This window comes from Miniopterus schreibersii (assembly GCF_964146895.1).
Source record: "Miniopterus schreibersii genome assembly, chromosome: 1".
NCBI lineage: Eukaryota > Metazoa > Chordata > Mammalia > Chiroptera > Miniopteridae > Miniopterus > Miniopterus schreibersii.
In genome coordinates, this window is record NC_138101.1 from 89,757,191 (window position 1) to 89,778,093 (window position 20,903).

The 20,903-nt window shown below is 37.5% G+C and overlaps 1 protein-coding gene across 2 annotated transcripts in view; it reads left to right on the top strand.

Moving 5' to 3' along the window:
• Positions 1–20,903, top strand: part of SUV39H2 (SUV39H2 histone lysine methyltransferase) — a 36,253-nt gene that overhangs the window by 1,271 nt on the left and 14,079 nt on the right. The window contains exon 1 of one of the 2 annotated variants that reach the window (XM_081156240.1): positions 1,469–1,608. The exons of the other annotated variant lie outside the window; for it this stretch is intronic. The gene's annotated coding sequence lies outside the window, so the exon portion shown is untranslated. Of the gene's footprint in view, positions 1–1,468; positions 1,609–20,903 lie in introns of those variants that run through there. 2 annotated transcript variants of the gene reach the window in all.

Consider the following 20,903-nt stretch of genomic DNA (forward strand, 5'->3'; position numbering starts at 1 on the left):
GATGTTAACTTTACACAAAACATCCTGAAGTTTTTTTAATAGAAAGGATTTAAGGGTTCATTTCTGTTCTACTACTCTTCTACCCCCAAACCACCACTCCAGTGTAAGCAACCTCTTCTCCCAAGTTGTTTTTTGGAAAATGTCTTTCACTTTCTTGATGTAGAATTATGAGTCCTTTGTGGGAAGATGGGGTGGAGGTGGAAATCCTTCTTCAGGGTTTCTGATCGTGAAGTTCCTGTGTGAGTGGAGGCTGAGAAATGGATATAGTAAGAGCAGCTGTGGTCTTCTCTAAATTACCTCAAAACACAAAAGGTTATCACAACTACCTTGGAGAGCTACCAAGTAAAGCTTGAGTTTACCTATAGGTTTTGTTTGGTGACCCCAGTTTAACCAATTCTCACATTTTTTCATTGAATCTGAAACCCAGAACAGTAAAAATCTCACTAAAGTCATGTAGCTAAGTGGCCTAGCAAAGGTTGGGGCAGAGGGCCCTTGATCTTTAGTGCTTACAGTAATACTAGCCATGAAACCGAGTTTATTACTGATGTCTAAACATCATTTTGTGTTAACATATTTTACTTGCATTATGGGAGCAGGAATTTTAGGGTAAAATCTGCTGCAGCACAATTAGGTACCGGCTACTGTAAGATTGATTATGAGTGTGTGTGATTTTCTTCAAGCTTGGTATATGGGTCATGTAATTGAATACTCTGTTTTGTAATTCTTGGCTTTAAGAATTACTTGTTAAAAAACAATACAGGAAATGGGTATGACAAAAATCAGTGTACTTTCCATTATTTTATTATAAGTTTCTGGTTTATTTGCCTTCATAATAATAAAATTTCAGCATGGGCAAAATAAGTGCAGTTAAAATTTCATGCAGCATTGCAAACTGGGGAAAGTAGGACATACGATGTATGAGCATGTAACTATAGAACTATAATTCAGTTAGATTTCACTTATTATCAAACTAAGAGAAAGGGGGAAAGTTACTTTTTAAATTTTTACCAAATTATAAGATTGTTTTAAAATATATTTAAGATATATTTCTAACAATAAGTATGTCCTAGAGATCTACATTTTATTAAAACAGCAATTCTATGTAGACTATAATGGAAAAGTAAAAAACATTACCCCTTTTGACCTTTGCATCTATATATAATCTTAAGAAAGCTTACAGACATGAAACAGTTTGTTCAGGTGGCTCAGTAGAAATTAATTGACATCAGTTAAACATAGTAGGGCATGAGAAAGTCCAAGAAGACCAATTTACCAAAATTGTTCTTTAATGCTTAACTTCCTGTTGAAGACACTAAAATGGTTTCTTATCATATGAATTTTTAGTCCTGTAAAATTGCCAGTAGAAGGGTGGGGATATAGAAGTCTTAAGTTTTTCCTTTTCCTTTTTTGCTTTAATTCAGTAGCTATTTCATTAGTAAAGAGTTCTATTTTCTTATTGTAGCTTGGTGTGTGCCTTGCCTAGTTTCACTTGATACTCTTCAGGAATTATGTAGAAAAGAAAAGCTCACATGTAAATCGATTGGAATCACCAAAAGGAATCTAAACAATTATGAGGTGGAATACTTGTGTGACTACAAGGTAGTAAAGGTAAGGCAAATATCTAGTCCCTTAAAAGAGACTTAATCAGACTTCAGTATTGCATATTTGTGTAAGATAAAAAGAACCTTAAAAATAAGCAAAGCTCTTCTTAATGTTTAAAATTCTAAGCCATAATAATTTATATGTCCTGTCTATATTTCCAAATAACATTGAGAGGGTTTTGAAGCATAAAGCATGCTTGCATTAGAATATTTTAAGGTGCTTATGTCATTCTACATCCAACTCTTGATTCTCTCCATGTGGGTTACCAGAGCAAATGTTTTATCTCAGAATGGCTTCTCCTAGGACTAATTTTGTTCCTGAGTCATATTTTCCCACTATCACCCGAAATGAACTTAGAAATTCAAACCAATTTTAGTGTTACTGAATCTCCTCAAGAAGCAGCACCACTTGTATTTCCTGCAAATATGTCAAGCTCCAGATATTACTGAGGTTATGTGGTATAATAGAATGGCCTGGAATTTAAAGTCATTTCTAGCCTTTGTTTAGTGTCGTAAGGCTCCAGCAAAGTCACCTAAGTTCTCTGGGACTTAATTTCTATTCCTTTTTAAAATGACATGGTTGTTCATCTAAGAAGCTTTTTCAATCTAAATCTTAGCAATAAATTTTTGAGTAATCATCTCTATAGCCTATTCCCTCTCCAAGAACTCTGTTTTGGTCATTAGTCTGTCAGTTCTACCAGATAATCAGGAATCTTATTTAATTCTTTGTTTTTCTTCATCAGATTCCATAACTATTCTTTCTTTAAAATATCCATCTTTTGGTATCACTGCCTTCCTCACTCGGTGGGATTTTATGACCAAGCGTTTCACCAAAACGCTTTGTAACAAACTTCAACCCCCAAACAGCCCAATAATTTGCCTTCACAGTTTATAAACTGGCCTGAACAATTCAGCAGAGAATATCATATAATCACACATATTGGCTCCATTAAAGCTTAGTTGTTTTTTTTAAAATCTTTTGCTCTTTTTTAAAATTAAGAAAAATGTTTTTATTGATTTTTAGAGACAGAGGAAAGGAGAAGGAGAGAGAGAGAAACATCTATCAGCTGCCTCCTGCACACCCCCTACTGTAGGTGAAGCCTGCAGTCCCGGCATGTGCCCTGACTAGGAATCGAACCAGTGACCATCTGGTGCATGGGGCAATGCTTAGCTAACTGAGCCACACTGGCCATGGCTGCAGCTTATTTCTATTCTCACACCACTCATTTCTACTTGATAAGCTTTTTATTTTTTGCTTTCTTTTCCCATTCTTATCAGCAGTTTTCCCAACTTTTATTATTACTCTGAACTTCTTACTCTACCCCTCAACCTCTCATATTTAGCTGCAGACCTCTTGTATCTCAGTGAAAAATAGGATCCCTCAAATACAAACTCTCAAATTACCTTCACATCAGTTATTTGTATCTTTGCTTATTTGTAGTTTCAGAGGTATCACCGTTTGTCTTTTTTGTTATCCATCCCCTTTAGGACTTTGCTTAATCTGTGATGTCTTTTTTGTATCAACCTCTCTTTCCACTTATTTATCTCAATTGATAAACCTCTCCCTGTGACTGTTTTTGTAACTGGCAATTTGCATATCTTAATCCCTTCCCTTTTTTCACCCACCGCTGCAACTCCCCTTGCACCTACCAACCATCTTTTTTTTCTTTTAAGATTCTTTATTGGTTTTTAGAGAAAGAAGAAGGGGGAAGGAGAGAGAAACATTGATGTGAGAGTGATACATCTAGTGGCTGCTTCCTGCACACCCCTACCAGGGACCGTGCCTGTAACCCGGAATTGTGCCCTCACCAGGAATTGAACCTGCAACCTTTTGGGACATAGGATGATGCCTAACCCACTGAGCCACACCAGCTAGGGCTAGCAATCATCAGTTTGTTCTCTATCTATGAGTTTGTTTCTGTTTTGTTTGCTTGTTTATTTTATTTTTTAGATTCCACATATAAATGAAATTATGTGGTAGTTTTCTTTCTCTGTCTTATTTCATTCAGCATAATGCCCTCCAGGTCCAGTCATGTTGTTGCAAATGGCAACATTACCTTCTTTGTTATGGCTAAGTAATATTCCATTGTATATATGTACCACATCTTTATCCATTTCTCTATTGATGGACACTTAGTTTGCTTCCTTATTTTAACTGTTATAAATAATGCTTCAGAGGACACAGGGCTACATATAGCTTTTTGAATTAGTGTTTTGGATTTTTTTCAGCAAAATACCCAGAAGTGAAATTGCTGGGTTATGTGGTAGTTCTATTTTTAATTTTTTGAGGAACCTCCATACTGTTTCCCATAGTGGCTGCACCAATTTATAATCCCACTAACAATGTACAAGGGTTCCCTTTTCTCCATGTCCTCCCAAACACTTGTTATTTGTGGGTTTATTGATGATAGCCATTCTGACAAATGTGAGGTGATAGCTCATTGTGATTTTAATTGGCATTTCCCTAATGATTAGTGATGTTGGGTGTCTTTCATATTGTCTTTTCGGAGAAATGTCTATTCAGGTCCTCTTCCCATTTATTAATTGGATTTTTGTGTGTGTTAAGTTTTATGAGTTCTATATATTTTGGATATTAACCCCTACTGGATGTATCATTGGCAAATATATTCTTCCATTCAGTGATTGTCTTTTCATTTTGTTGATGGTTTCCATCACTGCAGCAACTATTTAGTTTGACGTAGTCCTGTTTGTTTATTTTTTTCTTTTGTTTCCCTTGCCTGAAGAGACATATCCAAAAAAATATCACTAAGAGCGATGTCGAAGAGTTTGCTGCCTATGTTTCTTCCAAGAATTTTATGGTTTCGAGTCTTACATTTAAGTCTTTAATCCATCTTGCAGATGGTATATGAAAGTGATCCAGTTTTATTGTTTTGCATGTGTCTATCAAGTTTTTCCAGTACCACTTATCAAAGAGACTGTCTTTCTCCCATTGTATATTCTTGCCTTCTTTGTCACAGATTAATTGACCATATAGGGTTTATTTCTGGGCTCTTTATTCTGTTCCCTTGATTTTTGTGTCTGTTTTTATGTCAGTACCATGCTGTTTTGATTATTGTAGCCTTGTAGTATAGTTTGATACCAGGTAGTGTGATACTTCCAACTTTGGTCTTTTTTCTCAAGGTAGCTTTGGATATTTGGCATCTTTTCTGGTTCCAAATAAATTTTAGGATTATTTGTTCTAGTTCTGTGAAAAATGCCATCAGGATTTTTATAAGGATTGCATTGACTATGTAAACTGCTTTGGGTAGTATGGACATTTTAACAATGTTAATAACCCTATACATGAGCACTGTATATACTTCAATTTATTTGTATCTTTTTCAATGTCTTCTTCTAGTGTCTTACAATTTTCCAAGTATAAGTCTTTTACCTCCTTGGTTAAATTTACTCCTAAGTATTTTATTCCTTTTCATGCAATGGTAAATGGAATTGTTTTTTTTTTAATTTCTCTTTCAGTAGTTCATTATTGGTTTACAAAACTACAACCTACTTCTGAGTATTAATTTTGTATCATGTTACTTTATTGAATCATTTATTAGTTCTTATAGTTTTTTGGTGGATTCTTTTTTTTTTTTTTTTTAATTGATTTAAGAGAGAGGGAGGGAGAGGGGGAGAGAAAATTGAAGCATCAATGATGAGAGAGAATCATTGATCAGCTGCCTCCTGCACGGCCCCAACTGGGGATCAAGCCCACAACCCAGGAAATCAAACCGTGATCTCCTAGATCCTAGGTCGATGCTCAACAGCTGAGCCACACCTGGCCGGGCTTGGTGGATTCTTTATGGTTCTCTATGTAGTATGTCATCTGCAAATAATGACATAAAGCTGAATTTTACCAAACATTCAAAAAGATTTAATACCTAGTCTTCTCAAACTATTTTACAAAATTGAAGAGGAGGGAAGCCTCCCTACCTCATTTTATGAGGCCAATATTACCGATACCAAAATCAAACTAAGACATTACAAAAAAAGAAAATTATAGGCCAATATCCCTGTTGAACATGGATGCAAAAATCCTCAAGAAACAAGAAAAATCTCAAAGAAACAATCTGCTACAGTTTAATTCTTACTTTCCAGTTCAGATGCATTTTATTTCTTGTGTGATTGCTGTGGCTAGGACCTCCAATAGTATGTTGAATGAACATTCTTGTCTTGTTCCTGATCTTTTTTTTTTTTTTTTAAAGAATAGTTTACTGATTTTAAGAGAGAGAGAAACATCAATGTGAGAGCCCCTACCAGGGATTGAGCTCGCAGACTGGGCATGTGCCCTTGACTGGGAGTCGAACCAGCAATCTCCTGGTGCACAGGACAACGCCCAACCAACTGAGCCACACCAGCCAGGGCATGCCTTGTTCCAGGTTTTAGAAAGCTTTCACCTCCTTACCATTGAGTATGATCTTAGCTGTGGGTTGTCACATATGGCCTTTTTACCGTTAAATATGTTCCCTCTTTGCTGAGTGTTTTTATCATAAATGGATATTGGATTTTGTTAAATGCTTTTTCTGCATCTATTGATATGATCATGTGATGTTTATACTTCATTTTTTTATGTGATATATTGTGTCGATTTGCAGATACTGAACCAGGCTTGCATCCTGGGAATAAGTCCCTCTTGATTATAGTATAGATTTTTTTAATGTATTGGTCAGTTTAGTTTGCTAATTTTTTATTTAGGATATTTTGCAACTATATTCAACAGGGATTTTGGCTTATCATTTTCTTTTTTTGTAATGTCTTAGTTTGGTTTTGGTATCAAGGTAATACTGGCCTAGTAAAATGAGTTAGGGAGCCTTCCCATCTCTTAAATTTTTTGTGATAGTCTGAGAAGGGTAAGTATTAAATTTTTGAATGTTTGGTAAAATTCACCTGTGAAGCCATCTGGTCCAGGACATTTGTTTGTTGGGAATGTTTTTCTAACTGATTGAATTTCATTAGTAGTTATCAGCCTGTACAGGTTTTCTGTTTCTTCCCGATTCAGCCTTGGAAGATTGTGTTTCTTTTTTCTTTTTTTCTTTTTTTTTTTTTTTATCCTCACCCAAGGATATATATGTATTTTTAATTGATTTTACAAAATAATTTAGGAAGAGAGAGAAAGAAATCGATGTTAGAAGCATCGGTGGGTTGCCTCCCATATGTGCCCCAACTAAGGATCAAACCCACAACCTAGGTTTGTGCCCTGACCAGGAATGAAACCTGCAACCTCTTTGATGTACAGGACAATGTTCCAACCAACTGAATCACCTGGGGTGGAAAATTCTATTTTTCTAGGAATTTATCTGTTTCTTCCAGTTTGTCCAGTTTGTTGGCATAAACTTGTTGGTGGTATTTTTAAAAATCTTTTGTTTTTCTGTGGTGTCAGTTGGCACTTCTCTTTCATTTCTGGTTTTCTTTATTTGGGTCCTCTATTTTTTTCTTGATGAGTCTGGTTAAAGTTTTATCAATTTTGTTTGTCTTTTCAAAGAACCAGCTCTTGGTTTCATTCATACTGTATTTTGTATTTTTTTGGACCCTCTTTATTTCCACTCTAATCTTTATTATTTCCTTCTTTCTACTCAATTTGGGCTTTGTTTGTTCTTCTTTTTCTAGTTCCTTCAGGTGTAAAGTTAAATTGTATATTTGATATTTTTCTTGTTTCTTGAGGTAGGCCTGTATTGCTATGAATTTCCCTCTTACAACTACTTTGGCTGTGTCCCATAGATTTTGGGTCATTGTGTATTTGTTTCCATTTGTCTGAAAGTATCTTGATTTCTTCCTTGATCTCATTGTTAATCCATTTATTGTTTGATAGCGTGTTATTTAGCCTCCAAATGCTTATGTTTCTTCAGTGTCCTTCTTGTAATTGATTTCTAGTTTCATACCATTGGATTGGGAAACATGCTTGATACGATTTTAATCTTTTTAAATTGATCAAGACTTGTTTTGTCTAGCATATACTCTTTTCTGGATAATGTACCATATGTGCTTGAAAAGAATGTGTATTCTGCTGCTTTGGAGTGAAATGCTCTAAAAATATTTAAACCCTTCTAGCCTAATATGTCATTTAAGGCTACTGTTTTCTTACTGATTTTTCTGTCTGCATGATCTACCCATTGATACCAAGGGGTGTTAAAGTTCCCTAACTCTGACTGTAATACTGTCAGTCTCTTCCTTATATCTGTCAGTATTTGCTTTATATGTTTAGCTGCTCCTATATTGTGTGCATAGGTGTTTGCAAGTATTATATCCTCTTTTTGGTTTGATCCCTTTATCATTATGAAATACCCTTCTTTGTTGTTTGTTCTGTCCCTTGTTTTAAATTCTGTTTTGTCTGTTACAAGTATTGCTACCCAGCTTTTTTGTTTCATTTCTGTTTGTATGACATATCTTTTTTCATCCTTTTACTTTCACTCTGTGTATTTTGATCTGAAGTGGTTGTCTTGTCGACAGTTGTGTGTGGGTCTTATTTTTTTATCCAGTCACCCTTTGTCTTTTGATTAGAGCATTTAAGCCTTTTACATTTAAGTTAATTATTGATAAGCATGTACTTGTCATTTTATTGTTTTTTGGTTGCTTTTGTAGTTCTCTTTTCCTTTGTTATTCTCTTGCTCTCTTGTATGTTGTTGCCTTTTTATAGTGTGTTTGGGTGCCTTTCTCTTTATTTCTTGTATGTCTCATGTAGATTTCCGGTTTGTGGTTACCATATGCTTCATCTGTACCAAGGGTGGGGAACGTCCGGCCTGCAGGCCGTATCTTCTGTCTGGCCCTGCCAAGGCAACCACAGGCAGGACTCAAAATTCAATAAATCTAGGAGATTTTTTCATAGCTAATTTTTAAGTTGATAATTTTGTATGGCCTGCAAATGATGTTATAAATACTCAAGTGGCCCTTGGCATTAAAAAGGTTCCCCACCCCTGATCTATACCATGCTAAGTTTATAGCAGTCTATTTTAATTTGATGGTCATTTAAGTTCAAACACATTCTAAAATAATTGCAATTTTTACTCACACCCTCCACGTTTAAGTTTTTGTCATTATTTTTTAGTTCTTTCGTGTGTATCCCTTAACTTTTTGTTGTATTTACACATGATCTTTCTCCTTTTATCTTTTAACCTTAGCATTAGCTTTATAGTTTATTGAGTCACTACTTTAACTAAGTGTTTGCCTTTGTCACGTAGAATGTTTTCCTTTTCTGTATTTTCTTGTTCATTTTTTAAAAGATTTTGTTGATTTTTAGAGAGAGAGAAAGGGAGAGAGAGAGAAACATCAGTGTGAGAGCCACACACATCGACTGGCTGCCTTCTGCACACCCCACACCAAGGATCGAGCCTGCAACCCCTCGGTGCCCAGGACAACACCCAACCAACTGAGCCACACTAGCCAGGGCATCTTGTTCATATTTTTAATATTTCCTTTTCTACTGCATTAACATTTAATATTTCCTTTTAACGTTTTCTATAATACTGATTTAGTGGTGATGAACTCCTTTAGCTTTTTCTTGTCTGGGAAATTCTGTCTCTTCTTCAATTCTAAATGATAGCCTTGCTGGGTAGAGTAATCTGTATTGTAGAGCTTGGTTTTTCATCACTTTGAATATTTTATGCCTTTCCCTTCTGGCCCGCAAAGTTGAAAATCAGCTGATATTCTGATGGGAGCCACTTTGTACTTAACAAACTGCTTTTCTCTAGCTACTTTTAAGATTCTCTCTTTGTCTTTAACCTTTGACATTTTAATTATGATGTGTCTTGGTGTGGGCCTCTTTGGATTCATCTTGCTTGGGACTATGTGCTAGCTGGATTTGTATGTCTATTTTCTTTACCACGTTAGGAAAGTTTTCAGTCCTTTCTTCAAATAGGTTTTTAATCCGTTACTCTCTCCTCCTTTTAGTACCCATATGTTGTAAATGTTGGTGTGCTTGATGTTGTCCCAGAGATCCCGTAAACTATCCACTTTTTTATTTTTGCTGTTCTGATTGGGTGTTTTCTGATAACTTGTTTTCCAGTTCACTGCCTCAGTCCTCTTTTTCATCTAATCTGTTGATTCCCTCTAATGTATTCTTTATTTCAGTTCTAGTATTCTTCATTTCTGACTGGTTCTTTTTAATGGTTTTTATCTCTTTGATGTGCTTATTACTGAGTTCATCTATTCTTCTCCTAAGTTACTGAGCATCGTTATCAGTAGTGTTTTGAACTGTGTATCTAGTAGATTGCTTGTCTCCATTTTGGTGAGTTCTCTTTTGGGGCATTGTCCTTTCATTTGGGACGTTTCTTTTTCTCCTCATTTTGGCTGACTCCCTGTGTTTGTTTCGTATTAAGTAGATCTGTGTCTCCCAGTCTTGGCAAGGTGGCCTTATGTAGTAGGTGTCCTGTGATGCTCAGTGACGCAGTCTCCTTGTTCACCTGAGCCAGGAACTCCAGGAGTGTCCCTAGTGTGTGTTGTGTGTGCCCTCGTATTATAGTTGAGCCTTGATTGTTGTTGGAACATTAGTGGGTGGGATTGACCTTAAGCCTGACTGGATGTGAGGGCTGGCTGTGACTACCGCAGACAAGCTATTGTGTGGATGTGGGACCAGCTTGTTCTGCATTTTTACCCCTCTTGACCCCACAGAGTGGGAGTTGCTTTAGTGGGGCTCTGGTGCCAGCTGATTCTGCCTCTCTGGTTTTTCATTTTTGGAGCTGGTTGGATTGTGCTTTGGTGTGATCTGAAGCTGACCACCAGGTATGTTGGTTTTGGAGGCTCTGAGGGGCTGCAGTGCAGGCCACGTCCAGCCGACGTTTGTACCCAGTTTGGGGCTGCCTGGGTGTGATATGCGGTTGGTAGCCACCTATGCTGGGCTTGAAGGCCCCTAGGAGAGGCTATGCTGTGAATAGAGGCCAGCTGTCACTAGTACTGGTCTTACAATTCTTTGGTGGGCACCACAGTGTGAGCTGAGGCCAGCCACCTCTTGTGCCAGGTTTGTGACTGCTTATTTGAAGCTGTGTTCCAGGCCAACCCTGGCTTCAGCTTATGCCAGGCTTTGTGCCACCTAATGGGAGTCACAACGCAAGTTGAAGCTGGTCACTTCTTGTGCCAGGCTTGGGGCCACTTAGCAAGAGATACGGGTCATGCCAAGGCCTGCCCCTGCTTTTAGGGGTTTGTGCACCTTTGATAGATTTTAGGAAAATGCAGCACAAGCCAAGGCAGGCCACTTTTGTGGAAAAGCCACTGGAAGTGGCTCAGCTTGGGTGGGATGGGATCTCAGGGAATCACCAGGGCAGGGTGAACAGTTATAGCCATGTTAATGGAGAGCTCAAATTTGGTGCTCACCTGCATCTGCCAGGTGGGTGGGACGGAAGCTCAACAAAGGAGCAGTTGTGCCTGCCAGCACTTCCATCTCCAAAGAGAGCAGCTCCAACCCCTGCCTCTCCAGCCCTCAACCTGAAGCTAGTCAATCCACTTCCTCCACGTATGTCCCCGGCATCTCTGAATTGCCACTCCTGCACTGGAGCCCAGAGCAAGGAAGTTTGTGAGCAAGTGAATCTGTGTGTGGGCCCCTCAAGAGGAATACTTTCATCTCCCATAGCCCTCCATCTCATTTGGATGCAATCCCTGCTGGTTTTCACAGCCAGGTATTATAGGGACTTCACTTCCAGGCACTCGTGCCCTGGCCTGGGGAATCTGATTTGGGGCTGCTACCCTTTGCTCCTCCCTCAAAGATATCTCTATGGCCAAGATATTTCTCCCAAGTCTTAATTGTCACACTGTAAGTATGAGACCAGCTTGTTCTGCATCTTCAGTTTTATCATGGCTGCTGCTTTATATCCTTAGTTATATGACTTCTGTTCAGCTAGTCTTCAGGTGGTTCTCAATGATGGTTGTTTTATAATTTAGTTGTAATTTTGATGTGGTCATAGGAGGAGGGGAGCACAGCATTTAACTACTACACCATCTTGACCGGCAATTCAAATTATTTAATCTATAAGGCACGCGCACGCGTGCCTGTATGTGTGTGAGTGATATTCAGGGCAGGTTAAAGATCTTATGACCCTGTCTTTTTCTTCTGTTTTCCCACTTAGTTCATAAAGGACACTCTCTAATACCATATTCTTCAAACTCATTGCAGTTGTTTCGGAAACACAATTCTGGTTGCATTATGGCCTTGCTTTAGACCTTTTAATGGCTTCCTGTTGTCTGCCACTTTAAGCTGAGACGCTTTGGACTGAGGTTCTTTATCATCTGGCCAGCTTCATGTCTTATCACATATTCTACTTTCTAGCCACATTGAAATACTTGTAAATTCTTTCATAAAGTTAAGATAGGTTGGCCACCTACTATAAGCTGGGCACTCTTCTAAGCACTGGGAACATAGCTTAAAAACAGGCATAGCTTATATTGTAATTCCTTAAACACATCATGCACCATTGTGCATACCTTTTTTCATTTCTCATCCAGTTCCCTCTTTGGAATACTATTGTTTCCCTTCTCTCCTTGGCAAAATCCTACTTGACCTGCAGGTTCAGCTGAAAGGTTACTACCTACTATAGAGCCTGCTTCCCTTTCACACCTCCAGTAAAATTAATTGCTTTATGTTTAGGACTTATAAAGTACTGTTCTTACCATTTTTCTAGAACTTGTCACATTTTATAGCTTTGTTTCATAACTTCTCTGCTGAATTGTCAGCCATTTAAGAACCAGGACTATGTCTTACTGTAGTTCCTAGTACATAATGGGTATTTAGTTCATGGTTAATGAATTGAATTGGCTTTTGCTTCAGTGATTTCTCTAGTCCTCACAATCACTATTAGACTAGGCCATAGCTTCATACTTATATTACAGTTGCAGTCTATTGACTGATATCTTCTGTTCTTTCCATAGTCTCACTCAATAAACATTTGATTTTCTTCTGTGTGTCAGGTACTACATTAGGCACTGGGAAAGTAAACATTAATAAGAAACTGTTCCTCAGCTTAAGGAACTCATAGCCTAGTGAGAAAGATTGACAAGTAAGTCACCCGTTGCAATATAGTATAGTAAGTGCTGTGGTAGACATTATTACAAGATCTGTAGGAGGTACACTTGGGCCAATCACAGGAAGCTTCCCAGCAGAGGTGATATCCAGCAGGGAGTGAACAGGCAAGTATTATAATTCATTATGGCTTTAGTATAGAGAATATAGTGGGATATGGGAGTAGGAGAGAATGAAAGATGAGTGAAGGAGCTTTCAGCCATTCTACAGCAATGGGAGTTATTTGAAAGGTTCTAAAAAGAGTGACACAATCAGATACATAATTCAGAGAGTTTTCTCTGCAGTGAGGAAAGTGGATGGGCAGAAAGGGGAATGACACACGCACCACTTACACATTCTGATTACTGCTGCAGTAATTCACGCAAGAAATGATGATGCTTGAACTAAAGTAATAACAATGGAAATGAAGAGAAGTAGGTGATTTTTTTTTTTAAATTATCAAGGGTGAGAAATTTACAGCTCTGTGGTTTAGTGGTCAGGGAGTTGGGTGGAGACCTGGCAGTGAGGGTTCCACATCTAGCAAAACATGGGTTTCAGACTTTCAGTAGTGTAAGTAATAATACTTTTCACCAAGAACCAGGAATATAAGAGGATTAGGATAGGAGGACTAGGTTGGGTTTGGAGAAGGAGAAGGTTGAGAATATTTAAGTGTGAAATGACCAATAGATTCTTGGAAATGTGGTTCTAATCAAGAGTGAAAACTGGAAACATAGGTCTTGAAGTAATTTTTTAAAAGATAGTAATTAAAGTCCTATAGATAGATACAGTTACCCATTCATTAACCCAACATATATTTATTGGCCATCTATTACATCGTATGGTAGGCACTAGGGATCTCAGCAATGAGTGACACAGAGATGTGATTCCTGATATCATGGAGTGTCTCTTTTAGAGAAGGTATACACAGTTTAAATATCATTGTACAGAGTACTTAATTTTAGTTGAGGTAAGTGCTAATGTAACAGAAGGATCTAACACCCTGCAGAGACTTGGCAGGTGTCTATGAGGAACTGATGTATACACTTAGTTCCAAAGAATAAAAAGTAGAGAAGGGTCTTGAGGCAGAAGAGAACCTGACTTCTTCAAGGAATAGCAAGTGTGAGCGTAACATAGTTAGCAAGAGGGATTGAAATGAGGCTGGGAGGATAGGCTGCACCCAGAAAAGTAGCTCCTTATAGAGAATTTTAGACTTTATCTTAAGAGCAATAGGGAAACATTTAGTAGTTTTGAGCAGGGGGTGACATGATAGGATGGAAGTGTTGAAAATACTACTCTGGCAGTTGTGCCGTGAATGGATTGATAGTAGTAAGAGGCTATTGCAGTAATCCGAGCAAAGAAAATGTGAGAAGAGAAAAACAAGGATTGAGAAATAGTAAGGGAAAAGTCACAGGAAGAACTGTCAAAGACTGAGGAAACTGTTAAGAAAGGTAGGAAGAACACCAGAAGAGTAAATCATGGAAGCCTGCGAAACAGATAATGTAGCAAAATACGGTAGGGACTATTGAGTCAAAGAACTGTTAAGTACCCATTGGATTGAGTAATGGAAGTATCACTGATGCCTTTAGAGCAGTTTCTATGGCATGGGTAGAAGAAAATGAAATAGAATGAATTACAGAATAAACTGGAAGTGATGATATCAGAGCAATGGTGGCATGAGAGATACCCTTGGCCTCTCCCCCTGAAATTTCAACAAATTAACCAACTATTATTCAACAAAGAATTCCCTACTTGATGAAGAGGTATGCCTGAGAGACCCGCACATTGAAACATCTAAAGGTGGGCAACTGGGGATAAGCAGGGAGATGAGAAGGGAGGAAAGCTCAGATGGCCCTCAGATGCAGCCCTACAGGCAGGAGCTCATGGTGCAGCCAGGGGAGGGGAAGAAGCCAGCAGCAACAGGCGTTTCCACAGTCCATGGGGAAACAGAGAGCTGCTGCAGGAGCCAGTTCAGCAGAGCAAGCAGAGAGGACAGTGACTGAGCCAGCAGAAAACTGACAGAGTGTGGGGTTCTGCCATGCTGATATTCACTGTCGGGTGGGAGTGTTTCTGACAAAGAAACGGAACCACAGAGCCCTGCCACCCCTTGGACTCCCAAAACTCTCTTCTCATTGCCCTCAGTCAGGTCAAGGACCATTTTATCTGTAAACAGAGCTATTGCAGTGGAACTGCTGTTTTATTTTGTGACTGATCCCCGGGTTTGGTGCTTGGGGCTGGAACCCCATGGAGGTCCAGGGTCCAGGGTTGCCACCCCCAAGCAGCGCAGCTGTACTAGCTTATGGAAGCCTTGGAGGTCATGTCTAGAAGATCACAGAGGTAAAAAAAAATCTTGTGATTCAGCACCATCTACTGAAAAGTAGTAGAAAGACCTCTTCAGAGAACGCTGTTACAAAAGGCATACTTATGCTTGGACAAAGGAGATTAGCAAGTACCATGAATAATCATGGTAACGAGGATGATCAGAAAGAAAATGAAAAATCTCCAGAAAGTGAGCTGGAACACATGGAAAAATGTGATATAAATGACAGTGATTTCAATATCGCAGTTCTGAAAATATTCAACAAGATGTAAGAAAATACAGGCAATTCATTGTGCTCAGAAAACAAATCAGTGAACAAAACAAGTAATTTACAAAAGAGATTGAAACTAGAAAAAAAAACCAGAAATCCTGGAAATGAAGCATGCATTTAAGGAGATTAAAAATGTGCTACTAAGCATAGAAAACAGAGCCAACCAAATGGAGGAAAAAATTGTTGATATCAAAGATACGAATCTAGAAATGATGCATAGGGAAGAAGAGAGATTTCTGAGCATAAAGAAAAAAGAAAGAGCTCTATGAGAACTATCTGACCATCAGAAAAAGCAATATTAGAATAATAGGCATTCTGGAAGAAGAAGAGAGGGACAAGGGAACAGAGTCTATTCAAACGAATAGTGGATGAGAACTTCTCAAACCTATGGAAAAAACTAAATCATTGAATCCAAGAAACAAACAGAACCCCTAGTTACTTCAATGAGGCCCTCTACAGGACACATTTATTAACACTGTCAGAAATTAATGACAAAGAAAAAACTCTCAAAGCAACCAGGGAAAAGCAAGAAGTGGCTTACAAGGGGAAACCCATCAGAATTTCATCCAACTTCTCATTAGAAACTGTACAGGCCAGAAGAGAGTGGAACCATATATTCAGACGTCTGAAAGACAGAAATTACCAGCCATGAGTAATATATCCAGCAAAATTATCCTTTAAATATGAAGAAGAAATAAAGACGTTCCTTGACATACAGAAGCTGAGATATTTTATCACCAGAAGAACCACTGCAGTAAGTTATTCTACCTGAAACAAAGAACATAAATTCACAACACCACGAATAAGATCAACAACAAACTTACAGCATAAACAGAGGTAATTTGTTTCAGAGACAAAAACATAAAAAGGGAGAGGGTAAAGGTCTGAATTTGCAAAGGAGGATGGAGATCAGATGCATTCAAGGAAAACGGACTACAGTATATATGAAACTTTCTTTTTCATAAACCTAATGGTAACCACACACAAAAAGACCAAAACTGAGACACATAGCTTAAAAAAGAGGACACAGAGGAAAGAAGTATGAAACACCACCAAACAAAAACAGAAGTACAAAGGGATAGAACCAGTGGAGGCACAGAGCTATCAGAAAACAAAAGATAAAATGGCTATAGAAAATCCTCAAACATCAGTAATTTCCCTAAATGTAAATGGTCTTAATTCACCAATAAAAAGGCACAGAGTAGCAGAGTGGATCAAAAAACAAAACCTAACCATATGCTGCCTTCAGGAGAAACATCTAAGCTGCAAAGACAAAGTTAGACTCAAAGTGAAAGGATGAAAAATGATTTTCCAAGCAAACAACATCCACAGAAAGGCAGGCGTAGACAAAGTTATATCTGACAAAATAGATTGCAAGAGAGCAAAGATAACAAGAGTCAAAGGTGGATACTTTATAATGATACGGGGGACACTACATCAAGAAAACAACACTTCTTAATATACATGCATCCAATCAGAGAGCACCAAAATATATAAAGCAGCTACTCACAGAACTAAAGGGAGAGACAGATCAAAATACAGTCATAGTTAGGGACCTTAATACTCCTTTAACAGCTCTAGACAGGTCAACCAAAGAGAGAATGAATAAAGAAATATCAGCCTTAAATGAAGCAGTAGACCAAATAGACATAATTGATATTTACAGAGCCTTTCATCCCAGAACATCAGATTATACTTTCTTCTCCAGTGTGCATGGAACATTCTCAAGGATGGAACATATGTTGGGTCACAAAACTAGCCTCAACAAATTCAAGAAGATAGAAATTATACTAAGCATATCCTCTGACCACAGTGCTTTGAAATTAGAAATCAACTGCAAAAAGGAAGTAAAGAAACCCGCAAATACGTGGAAGTTAAACAACATACTACTAAAAAATGACCGGATCAAGAAAAAAATAAAAGGTGAGATCAAGAAATATTTACAGACAAATGGGAATGACAATACAACATATCAAAACTTCTGGGATGCAGCAAAAGCAGTAATAAGAGTAAATTATATATCACTACAGGCCTATCTCTAGAAACAAGAAATCCCAAGTAAACCACCTAACATCACATCTGAACTAGAAAAAGAATAAAAGCAATCCAAAGTCAGCAGAAGAAAGGAAATCATAAAAATTAGAACAGAATTGAATAAAATAGATAACAAAATGAATTTGTATACAACAAATTAATTATACAAAGAGCTTGTTGTTTGAAAAGATCAATAAAATTGACAAACTTCTAGACTCAGGAAAAAAGGGAAAAGACCCATATAAACAAAATCAGAAGTGAGAGAGGTCACCGCAAATATCACAGATATACAAAGGGTCAATACTAGAATACTATGAAAAACTTCATGCCACCAAATTCAGTAACCTAGAAGAAATGGATAAGTTCCTAGAATTATATAACTTTCCTAGACTAAATCAGGAAGAATTGGAAAGTCTAAATAGTTCAATCAGCACTGAGGAAATTGAAACAACCATCAAAAACCTACCAAAAAATAAAAGTCCAGAACCAGATGGCTTTGCCAGTGAATTCTGCCAAATCTTCAAAGAAGATTTGATACCTCTTCTCAAACTCTTCCAAAAAATTGAAGAAAAGGCAATACTTTCTAACATATTTTATGTGGGCAGTATAACCCTGCTACCAAAACCTCGCAAGGATAACACAAAAAAAAGAAAATACAGATCAGTATCCCTGATGAATACAGATGCAAAGATCCCAAACAAAATACTAGCAAATCTAATACAACAATACATTAAAAAAAATAATACATCATGATCAAGTGGGGTTCATTCCAGGGGCACAAGGATGGTTCAACATATGCAAATCAATCAATGTAATAGACCACATTAACAGAACAAAGGACAAAAGTCATATGATCTTATCAGTAGATGCAGAAAAAGCATTCGATAAGATACACTATCTGTTTATGATTAAAACACTCAATAAAATAGGAGTAGAATGAAATTACCTTAACATAATAAAGGCCATATATGATAAACCCTCAGCTAAACCATACTCAATGGTGAAAAATTGAAAGCTTTTCCTCTAAGATCAGGAACAAGACAAGGATGTCCACTCTCACCACTCTTATTCAACATAGTTCTGGAAGTCCTAGCCAGAGGAATAAGGCAAGAGAAAGAAATAAAAGGCATCCAAATAGGGAAGGAACAAGTAAAACTCACTTTTTGCGGAAAACATGATTCTGTATATGAAAACCCTAAAGACTCCACCAAAAAACTATTAGAAACAATAAACAAATACAGTAAAGTTGCAGGATACAAAATCAATATACAAAAATACATTGCTTTCCTGTATACTAACAACAAAACTTCAGAAAAAGAAACAGTAAAAACAATTTCTTTTGCAATTGCAACCAAAAGAATAAAATACCTAGGAATAAACTTAACAAAGAAGGTGAAAGACCTATATACTGAAAATTACAAAGCATTATTAAAAGAGATAGAAAAAGACACAACAAAATGGAAAAAATGTCCATATTCATGGATTGGAAGAATCAACATAGTTAAAATGGCAATATTACCCAAAGCAATATGCAGATTTAATGCAATCCCCATCAAAATACCAATGTCATTTTTTAAAGAAATAGAATGAGAAATCATCAGATTTGTATGGGACCACAAAAGACCCCAAATAGCCAAAGCAGTCCTGGCAAAAAAAAAGCTGGAAGTATGACATTACCTGACTTCAAATTATACTACAGAGCTACAACAATCAAAACAGCATCTAATTGGCACAGAAACAGACACACGGATCAGTGGAACATAACAGAGAGCCCTGATATAAAACCACATTTATATGGGCAGATCATTTTTTTTTAATGTGTCTTTACTGATTTCAGAGGAAGGAAGGGAGAGGGAGCAAAAGATAGAAACATCAATGATGAGAGAGAGTCATTGATCAGCTGCTTCCTGCCCACCCCCAACTGGGGATCAAGCCCACAATCCAGGCATGTGCCCTGACCAGGAATTGAACTGTGGTCTCCTAGATCTAGGTTGGTGCTCAATTACTGAGACATGCTGACCGATAATTTTCAACAAAGGAGCCAGAAACACACATGGAGTAAAGATAGTCTCTTCAGAAATGGTGCTGGAAAACTGGAAAGCCACGTGCAAAAGAATGAAACTGGATTATAGTCCCCATGTACAAAAATTAACTCAAAAATGGATCAAAGACCTAACTGTAAGACCCAAAACAATAAGTTACATAGACGAAAACATAGGTACCAAATTTATGAACCTTGGTGGTTGAGAACATTTTATGAGCTTGATCCCAAAGGCAAGGGAAATAAAGGCAGAAATAAACGAATGGGACTATATATCAAACTAAAAACCTTCTACACAGCAAAAGAAACTGTCGATAAAACAAAGAGGCAGCTAACCAGCTAGGAGATGATATTTGCTCCAATAGAGGTTTAATTTCCAAAATATATAAAGAACTCATAAAACTCAACACCAAAAAAAAAAAAAAACCAATCAAAAAGTGGACAGAGGACCTGGACCTCTCACAAGAGGACACACGAACAGCCAATAGATGTATGAAAAGGTTTTTAACCTCACTAGCAATTAGGGAAATACAAATCAAAACTACAATGAGATACCCCTCACACCTGTTGGAGGGGCTATGATCAACAAGACAAGCAAAACAAGTGTTGGAGAGATTGTGAAGTAAATGGAACCCTGACTCACTGTTGGTGGGAATGTAGGCTGGTACAACCACTATGGAAAGCAATCTGGCAATACCTCAAAAAATTAAGAATAGAGCTACCACGTATCCCAGCAATCCTCCTGGTTATATACCAAAAAAACTCAAAAACGTATTCACAAAGATATATGCACCCCATGTTCATTGCAGCAGCATTCACGGTGGCCAAGACATGGGAACAACCAAAGTATCCTGTGATAGAGGACTGGACAAAGAAGATGTGGTACATGTACATAACGGAATACTACTCAATCATAAGAAAGGATGAAATGCTGCCATTTGCAACAACATGTATGGACCTTGAGACTATTATGCTAAGTGAAATAAGTCAGAAAAAGCTAAGAACCATGTGATTTCACTCATGTGGGATATAAAACTGAAACTCATGGACACAAACAGCAGTGTGGTGGTTGCCAGAGGGAAGGGGGTAGGGTGTGAAGGGGGTCTTAATATATGGTGATGGGAGAAGATACTACTTTGGGTGGTGGGCACACAGAACAGTATACAGATCTCATAACATAGAAACCCACACCTGAAACCTGTATGTTCATATTAACCATTGTCACCCCAATATATTTAATAATAAAAGACAGAAAAATAAACTGTAGGTGAGAAAGTGCCAAACAGTATGGACAGTCTTTCAAGAATTCCAACTTTGAAGAAAGAACGGAAGGGCGATGTAAGGTCTAAGGGTGTTTATAAATTTAATTTTTTTATTTAAAAACATCTGAGTAGGTAATATATGCATGTGATTTTAAAAATTGAAAGTTATAAAAGGCCTTATACTGAAAAGAAATCTACCCGTGTAACCTTGGTCTCTAGTCTCTCAACTGTTAGTAATTTATCTTTTAGAGATCACTTACATATTTAAGCATTTATATCTTAAAGGAGGTTTAGTTTAATTTTGCTTTTTAAAAATGAGGGAGGTTTAAATGCTAGTGAAAACTGTAGAGAGGGAGAAGCTGAAGACACAGGAGAGAAGGGATGATTGATGGAGGA